Source organism: Macaca nemestrina, chromosome 18 (assembly GCF_043159975.1).
Source record: "Macaca nemestrina isolate mMacNem1 chromosome 18, mMacNem.hap1, whole genome shotgun sequence".
Taxonomy (NCBI): domain Eukaryota; kingdom Metazoa; phylum Chordata; class Mammalia; order Primates; family Cercopithecidae; genus Macaca; species Macaca nemestrina.
In genome coordinates, this window is record NC_092142.1 from 5,462,578 (window position 1) to 5,472,103 (window position 9,526).

Here is a 9,526-nt window from a genome sequence, read left to right on the forward strand (position 1 = left end):
GCTACAGGAAGTTACTAGGGGAGCATAAAGAACTCTTGTAGAACTTTTATTCTTGTTTAGCAGTTGTTTAGGCTTGCCTGATTTACGCAATCGTTTGTACTTCGTTTTTTTTTTCCTGAACCAATTGCAACCAAGTTGCAGACATCATAATCCTTTACCCCATACTTCACTATGCATCTCCTAAGAACGAGGGCTTTTTTTTAACCCCAGGGCAAATCTCATTAGGACAACCCCCACTGACACAGTTCTGTGATCTTATCCACAGCTAACCTTCAATTGTACCTCTAATGTCTTTTTTGTTTTCTTCTTTATTTGTTTCCTTTTTGGCTGCCCCTGACCCTGTAATCCAGGAGTTGCTTTTAGTTGTCATGTCACTTTGATCTCTTAATCTGGAAGGCTCCTCAGCCTTTTGTCTTTTGCGACCTTGGCATTTTTGAAGACAGCCCAGCTACATAATTTGTGTGACTCAGTGCAAAATGAAAACGTGGGGACACTTGCTAAAAAAATCCAGAAAACTATTAAGAATTTCAAGATGGTCAGAGCAAATGGTTACAGCAAGCCAGGGACCTTGTGAGTGAGGCCATGAAGCTGACCCTGAGTATAAAAGCCAGTTTAGGCCGGGCGCGGTGGCTCAAGCCTGTAATCCCAGCACTTTGGGAGGCCGAGACGGGCGGATCACGAGGTCAGGAGATCGAGACCACCCTGGCTAACACGGTGAAACCCCGTCTCTACTAAAAAATACAAAAAACTAGCCAGGCGAGGTGGCGGGCGCCTGTAGTCCCAGCTACTCGGGAGCCTGAGGCAGGAGAATGGCGTAAACGCAGGAGGCAGAGCTTGCAGTGAGTGGAGATCACACCACTGCACTCCAGCCTGGGCGACAGAGCGAGACTTCGTCTCAAAAAAAAAAAAAAGAAAAAAGCCAGTTTATTTTGTAACATGTGCTTCAAGCTCCCTTTGAGAGGATTCGTCTCTTCAGGCCTCTTGTCCCAGTACAGTGTCCAGGGTTGGGTGGTGTCTTGGTGCCAGTGCAGTGCATGGGCCACTCCAGGAGCTACAGCAAGTCTAGTTGGCTTGATACTGTTGCAGTCTTGCCAGTGCACCTTAATGTAGCAGTTTCTACTTGTCTGAACTAGTACCAGGGGTTCTTTGTCCTACCTCCAAGAAAACTAAGGAGTGTGGACACAAGGGTGGGGTTGGAGTGAACGTTTAATAAGGGAAAGAAGAAAGCTCTCCGCAGTGGAGAGGGGAGTCCGAGGGGATTGCTGGGTTACAGCTGAATGCGAAAAGCTTTTTTTTTTTTTTGAGACGGAGTCTGGCTCTGTCGCCCGGGCTGGAGTGCAGTGGCCGGATCTCAGCTCACTGCAAGCTCCGCCCCCCGGGTTTACGCCATTCTCCTGCCTCAGCCTCCCGAGTAGCTGGGACTACAGGCGCCCGCCGCCTCGCCCAGCTAGTTTTTTTGTATTTTTTTAGTAGAGACGGGGTTTCACCGTGTTCGCCAGGATGGTCTCGATCTCCTGACCTCGTGATCCGCCCGTCTCGGCCTCCCAAAGTGCTGGGATTACAGGCTTGAGCCACCGCGCCCGGCCTTTTTTTTTTTTTTTAAAGACAGGGTTTTGCTCTTGTCGCCCAGGCTGGAGTGCAGTGGTGCGATCTTGGCTCACTGCAGCCTCCACAACCTCCACCTCTTTGGTTCAAACGATTCTCCTGCCTCAGCCTCTCGAGTAGCTGGGATTACAGACATGCGCCACCACGCCCAGCTGATTTTTGCATTTTGGGTAGAGACGAAGTTTTACCATGTTGGCCAGGCTGGTCTCAAACTCCTGACCTCAGGTGATCCGCCTCCCTTGGCCTCCCAAAGTACCGGGATTACAAGCATGAGCCACTGTGCCTGGTCGCAAAAAACTTCTGTAAGACACTGCTCTCCTCCCGGTAAAACTTAGTAACTTTTTTTTTGTTTTTTGTTTTTTTTTTTGTTTTGTTTTTTTTGAGACAGAGTCTTGCTCTGTGCCCCAGGCTGGAGTGCAGTGGCGTGATCTCGCCTCACTGTAAGCTCAGCCCCCCAGGTTCACGCCATTCTCCTGCCTCAGGCTCCCGAGTTGCTGGGACTACAGGCGCCCGCCACCACGCCCGGCTAATTTCCTTGTATTTTCAGTGGAGACGGAGTTTCACCGTGTTAACCAGGATGGTCTCGATCTGCTGACCTCGTGATCCGCCCGCCTCAGCCTCCCAAAGTGCTGGGATTACAGGCTTGAGCTACCGCGCCTGGCCAAACTCAGTAACTTCTTATCAGTAAAGCTGCCTGTGCAACTCCCCTTATAAGAATGCAGCTGTGGGTATGTCTCGAGGCAAGTGCAAATTGCTGCTTCTCTTGTGTAACTGTGGGTTTGTTTTAGATAAGGCCCCTTCCTCCCCGTGCCAGTTTCCGTGGAGCCCACCGTGTATATGCCTGAAAAGGGGAGGCAACTTTTTCCCAGGAGCCTGCTGACTATACAAAGAACAGAGGGCTTTCGCGCTGGACCCTGTTTGCTTCTCTGTGTGCAGGTCCAGCTTGAGTTTTTTCCCAGATTGTTTTATTTTTGCCAGTTGCTGTGACTTTTCAGGCAGGCCACTTCGGAGGTGGGAATTTTCCCCAACAGATTTTTCTTTTCCTTCTCCCTCACTACCACAGGTATGGGGGGACACAGGTATAGGAGCCAGGCCAGCCCCTTTTCATCCACAGTCAGCACTTCTGTGCTTGATCTCAGGCCCCTCTTCGAGCCACTGCTCCTTTGAGCCAGTGGACGGTGAGGGTTACTGAATTCAGAGTGTCCCCCACAAACTCATGTCCTTACCAGAACCTCAGAATGTGAACGTATTTGGAAATTGGGTCTTTGCAGATGTAATTAGTTAAGATAAGGTCATACTGGAGTAGGGTGGGCCCTGAATCCAATCTGACTGGTGTTCTTGTAAAAGACACAAATAGACATGGAGGAAGGTCATATGAACACAGGCAGAGATTGGAGTGATGCAGTCATAAGTTAAAAAATGCAAAGATTGCTAACAGCCACCAAGAGCTAGGAGAGGGGCGTGGGACAGACTCTTGAACTTTGACAGAGAACATGGTCATAGTGATGCTGTGCTTTTGGAAACTAATACAATTCAGGGACCTCAAAGGGGTCCCAGGAGCAGCTCTGACGCTCCTAGTTCACTTTCTTTAACCACGTACAAAATGATTGCTCCTCCCAGAGGCTTAAATGACCTGGCCTGACGCAAATATATTGATGTGAAGGGAGTATATCTTTCTGATCTTTACATTGGGCCGCTAAAAATAACCAGGAGAGGAACCCAGGCCTGACGCCTACTCCCTGCCTCTGGAAGCGCTCTTTTTTCTGCCTCAGTTAGGAGTTGCAGGAACAGGCAGTCTTTGGCAAGTTCTGACTTTCGTTTTCTCCCTCCTTTGAGGCTTGCGACTCCTTTGCCAAGTTTTTCTAAGCACATAATGGGTGCCACAGAAATTCTGCATTGGAACAGAGCAGCCCATATCCACAGTTCTCGCCACAGCCGCTAACAAAGCCAAGGGTTTTCTTTTTTTGTTTTTCAGCCTGGAATACTTTTGTCCCCTCTTAGCATCCTCATCTGAGTTCCACCATCATTTGTGTGTTCAACAGGCTGAGCACCTCGTATATGCTCCATTGCTGATGATCCCTGCCTTCATGGAGCTTAGATTTTCAGGGGGAAACAGACATGAAACAGTTATGTGATGAATGCGAGAAGCAAAGGGCGGGACTCCGAGCGAAGGATGTTGCAGGTGTGGCAGGGAAGCCTCTCCAAGCCCATTTAGACTGATTTGAAGGGAAGAAAAGAAGGTGCAGCTGTGGGCACATCAGGGCCAGAGCCTGAGGTGGGAAACAGCTTGGCAGGTGCAGCAGGAAGATCCACGTGGTGGGAGAGGAGGGCCATGGGGGAGGGGGTGGAGGTGGTGAGCAGGGTTGAGGTGGGAGGGCCAGGCCAAGGCCAGATGCTACATGCAGGGATCCAGGGAAATGGGTGTGGATTTCAGCCAAAGTGAAATAGTAAGCCATTGGAAGGTTTTTAAAAAACTTTATTAATATATAATTTACATACTGTAAAATTCTCCTGCTTTAAGTGTACAATGCAATGATTTTTAGTGAATATACATCGATATTCCAGCATCACCATTATCCAGTTTTAGGATTTTTTTTTAATCACCCAAAAAAGTTCTGTCATGTAGTTCTATTATTTAGAGACAGGATCTCGTTCTCTTGCCCAGGCTGGAGTACAGTGGTGCAATCATGGCTCACTGCAGCCTCGACTTCTTTGGCTCAAGCAGTCCTCCTGCCTCAGCCTCCTGAGTAGCTGGGACTACAGGTGTGCGCCACTACGCTCAGCTAATGTTTGTATTTTAGTAGAGATGGGGGTCTCACCATATTGGTTGGCCAGGATGGTCTCGATCTCTTGACCTCGTGATCCGCCTGCCTTGGCCTCCCAAAGTGCTGGGATTACAGGCGTGAGCCACTGCACCCAGCCAGCCTCAGGGAATCTTAAGGGACAAATCAAATTTAACCAGATTTGGGGTGGGGGCAGATTCGCAATTGCAAAAATGTGGAGCCAGCCCAAATACCCATCAATCAACGAGTGGATAAACATCATATATATATATGATGGAATACTACTCAGCCATAAAAAGAAATGAATTAATGGCATTCGCAACCACCTGGATGGGATTGGAGACTATTATTCTAAGTGAAGTAACTCAGGAATGGAAGACCAAACATCGTATGTTCTCACTTATAAATGGGAGCCAAACTATGAGGATGCAAAGGCATAAGAATGATACAATGGGGCCAGGTGCTGTGGCTCACACTTCTGTAACCCAGCATTTTGGGAAGCCGAGGTTGGTGGATAACCTGAAGTCAGGAGTTCGAGACTGGTTTGGCAAAGGCCGTGTCTATTAAAAATACAAAAATTAGGCTGGGCGTGGTGGCAGGCGCCTGTAATCCTAGCACTTTGGGAGGCTCAGTCGGGTGGATTGCCTGAGTTCAGGAGTTCGAGGCTAGTCTGGGCAATACAGTGAAACCCCGTCTCTACTAGAGCACAAAAAATTAGCTAGGTGTGGCGGTGTGCACCTGTAGTTACAGCTACTCGGGAGGCTGAGGCAGGAGAATTGCCTGAACCCAGGAGGTGGAGGTTTCAGTGAGCCCAGATCACACCACTGCACTCCAGCCTGGGGACAGAGCAAGACTCTGTCTCAAACAAACAACAAACAAACAAACCCCAAAATTAGCCAGGCGTGGTGGTGCGTGCCTGTAATCCCCAGGTACTCAGGAGGCCTCAGCACAAGAATCACTTGAACCCAGGAGGCAGAGGTTGCAGTGAGCCGAGATCGCCTGCTACTGCACTCTGGCCTCAAAAAAAAAAAAAAAAGAAAAAAAGTTACAATGAAATTTGGGGACTCGGGTGGGAAAGAGTGGGAAGGAGGTGAGGGATAAAAGACTACAAATTGGTTTCAGCCTATACTGCTCAGGTGATGGGTGTACCAAAATCTCTCAAATCACCACTCACGTAACCAAATACCACCTGTTCCCCAAAAATCTATGGAAATAAAAAATGAGAAAGGAAGAGAATAGGTGTAAACCTGGAAAAACCAGGGATACTGGGGGGACGTTGCCCAAGTCAGTCTTCCTGGCTCTGGTGGGCGATGGGGGCAGAGGCTTAGCCATTGAGAGACGGGAGTGGGGAAGGAGGTATGAAAGGATGGTTTGAACTTGCCCCAGCTCTCACCAATCCCTTCTCCACCCTCTCTGGCTCTCTCAGACCTCATTCCAAGCAACGGTTCTGCAGACACTGTTCTCACAACTGCTTCACACTAAAGTGACATGACAGTGAAAGTCTTAACTCATTCCTTTTCCTGTGTGTATTTACGCCTTAAGAGGAAACACTTTCAACCAGGCATGCTGGCTCATGCCTATTTGCTGACTCAGCAATTTGGGAGACCAAGGCGGGCGGATCACCTGAGGTCAGGAGTTCGAGACCAGCCTGGCCAACATGGGGAAACCCCTTCTCTACTAAAAATACAAAAATTAGCTGGGTGTGGTGGCGTGTGCCTGTAATCCCAGCTACTCAAGAGGCTGAGGCAGGAGAACCGCTTGGACCCAGGAGGTGGAGGTTGTAGTGATCTGACATCATGCCACTGTACCCCAGCTTGGGTGACAGAGTGAGACCCTCTCTCAAAAAAAAAAAAAAAAAAAAAAAAAGGAAAAACTTTAAGAACATGATGACTTAATAGAATTACTCGTTTATGGTGGGATTGTATACCTTGAGCCGGGAGCTGGAAGGAATGCAAGGATTGACCAAGGATTGTGGCAGAGGCACATAGAGCCACCGTGGGCCGGGTGCTCCCACCAATGAGGGCCTCTCTCTCGGGCTGTGTATTTGGAGGGCAAGGAAAGAAGGCCTTGATAAAGCCCTGAGGTGGGGTTTGTGCTGGGGGACCTGCTTTTCCATCCCTCTCTCATTTAACTTCCAACTCCCAAGCCTCCTTCTCTCCCTGTCTTCCTCCCACCCACTCCAAACAATCTGCCTGTGACTGGTTTTTCCGCTCTCTTTGCTACTTGAACAGGAGGCTGTCAGAAGCTGTTCTGCTCCAACGAGGAGAACCAATGACTCTCATTAGTGGGGTACTCCTTGTCTTGACCTCAAGTTTTGTTTCAAGCCCTTTGGAGGGTTCCCTCTTTTTTCTTTTGAGACAAGTTCTCGCACTGTCAGCCAGGCTAGGATGCAATGGCATGATCATAGCTCACTGCAGCCTCAACCTCCCAAGACTCAAGTGATCCTCTCGCCTCAGCCTCCCAAGTAGCTGGGACCACAGGCACAGGTCACCATGCCCAGCTGATTTTTGTGATTTTTTGTGGAGATGGAATTTTGTCATGTTGCCCAGGCTGGTCTCCAAATCCTGAGCTCAAGCAATCCACCCACCTTGGTCTCCCGAAATACTGGGATTCCAGGTGTGAGCCACCGTGCCCGGTCATATGAGAGGGCATTTGAGCAGAGACTGGGGCAAGGTGGAGCGTGAGTTACGTGGATGTCAGGGGAAAAGTATTTGGAAAGACAGGAGAGCCTTGCAAGGGAAGTGAGCTCCGTGTGGGCTGGGTGTATCTGTTGAGTGGATACATTCCTGGGAGCTTTTGGACTACAGTTTGGCTGTGGCTTGCTCCTGAGAAAGTCTTTTTTTTGTTTATTTGTGTTTGTTTTTTTGAGATGGAGTCTTCCTCTGTCACCCAGGCTGGAGTGCAGTGGCGTGATCTTGGCTCAGTGCAATCTCTGCCTCCAAGGTGCAAGCTATTCTCCTGCCTTAGTCTCCTGAGTAGCTGGGATTACAGGCAAGAGCCACCACACCTGGCTCATTTTTATATTTTCAGTAGAAATGGGGTTTCACCATGTTAGCTAGGCTGGTCTTGAACTCCTGGCCTCAAGTGATCCGCCTGCCTTGAGAAAGTTCTTTTTAATTTTTGGTTTCACATCAGTCCTTTAAATAGAGGACCAGGCTGTGACCGGGTCATCAGGACAGGTTATCTGCTTTCCCACGGGTGTGCCTGGGCTGCAGGGACCTTGTTGCTGAGACTGGAAACGGCTTGTTGAGGCAGGTGCTGCATTCGTTTCTGGGGCTGCTGTAGCGAGGTACCATTGACTGGGAGGCTTAAACCACAGAAATTTATGGTCTCACAGTTCAGGAGTGCCGGGATTATAGGCGTGAGCCAAGGATTCCCTTTCCTTGAAAGTGACTGATAACGCTCCGCTTTCCGCTACAGCCATTTCACCCTCTGCCTGATTTGGTAACTGAAGCCTTCTGAAATGAACCAGTGTCAGGCCCCCGTGAGGACTCCATCCCCAATTCAGGAAGCACAGAGGTGGAGCATAATTCCCCCGATTTGTTTACGTGCAGCCGACTTCTCTCAAGGTTGTGTGCCTGTTTCGGAAAACTTTTGTTTGCGAGACAATGTGAAAGAAATCCTTAAAGTTCACAGAGTGCCAGGTGGATATGACATTCTGGTCCTTGGTTCCCCCAAGAAAACAGCAATCTCCAGAAAGCAAGTCAGCAGAATCCAGGGATGTTCCTCGAGGCCTGACAACTTAAGAGCGATCATGGGAAGGCATTCAGAGGACCGCAGCAGAGGATCAGGTCAAGGGAGCCTATCTCCTAAAGGAAAGATCGAGAGGAACCATGCCCCCCACTACCACCTGGGCTGCTCAGCTGGGCACAGAAGCAGCCAGGGATATTTTAATTCAGATGCTCACATATGATTCAGTTGCCACATGAGGATGATTCGCGGCGATTTTCCACCTTGAGGTAAAGCAGGACAATGCATGTAAAGAGGTTTGCAGCCCCAGGACCGGGTTTTCAGCTGGTTTTTCTACCCCAGAGTGTAAGGCATGCAGGCTGTGCCATCAGCACCACAGGCAGCCCCAGAACCCGTAATAACGTTCCAGAAGGTTTTATTGCTAAATTAGTGTCAGAGCTCCAGGGAACACATTCAGGTATAGTCACACTGAGTCAGAGCTCGAGGGAAGAGCTGTAAGCTGGGAACGAGAGAACTGATGACAAGGCAGCGGCCTCTTCTGGCAGCTTCCGGAGGAGCCCCCGGTTAATGTGACATCATCCCTTGAGGCAGCAGGTAACTTACTATGTTATGAGCACTGTTCCCAGTATTCTACAAACACAATACTCACAGCAGTGGAGGTGACATTGAGGTAGGGGCTGGGTTCTGTTTTTTGTTTTTTTTTTTGACTCCCACTCTGTCGCCCAGGCTGGAGTGCAGTGGCGCAATCATAGCTCACTGCAGCCTTGAACTCCTGGGCTCAAGTGATCCTCCCTCCTCAGCCTCCCGAGTACCTGGGACTACGGGTGTTCGCTGTTGTACCCGGTGAGGGTTTGTGGGGAGCTGTCTCGTTATGTTGCCCAGGCTGGTCTCGAGCTTCTGGATCCAGGTGATCCTCCCACCTCAGCCTCCCAAAGTGCTGGGATTATAGGGGCGAGCCACTGTGCCCCACCAAGGTGGGGGTTATTATTATCCCAGTTTTACTGATGAGAAAACTGAGTCCCAGAGAAGTTGGTGACTTTGCTCAAGGACACACACAGCTGGGACTTGAATTCAGGCAGCGTGGCCACAGAACCCCACCATCAACCGCTACGCTATACTGTGTTTTGTAAAATGACATGATGGTCACGTGAGGCAGTGTGTAATGATATGGCAGAGTTTTGTGCTCAGGATGTGAAAATGAGTATGTGCTGCCTTTCATGGTCATCTCTTGAGTTCTGGCTCATGACCTGAACTCTTCTTTTCCAAGACCCTTCCTTCTCCCACTAGGAAAGATACCATATTTGATACCTGAACAAATAGCCTTTAAGATACCAGTTTATGGGTCTTTTTAGAATTTGTGGCTGGGTGCAGTGGCTCATGCCTGTAATCCCTCACTTTGGGAGGACAAGAGGATCGCTTGAGGCTGGGAGTTCGAGACCAGCCAGGTC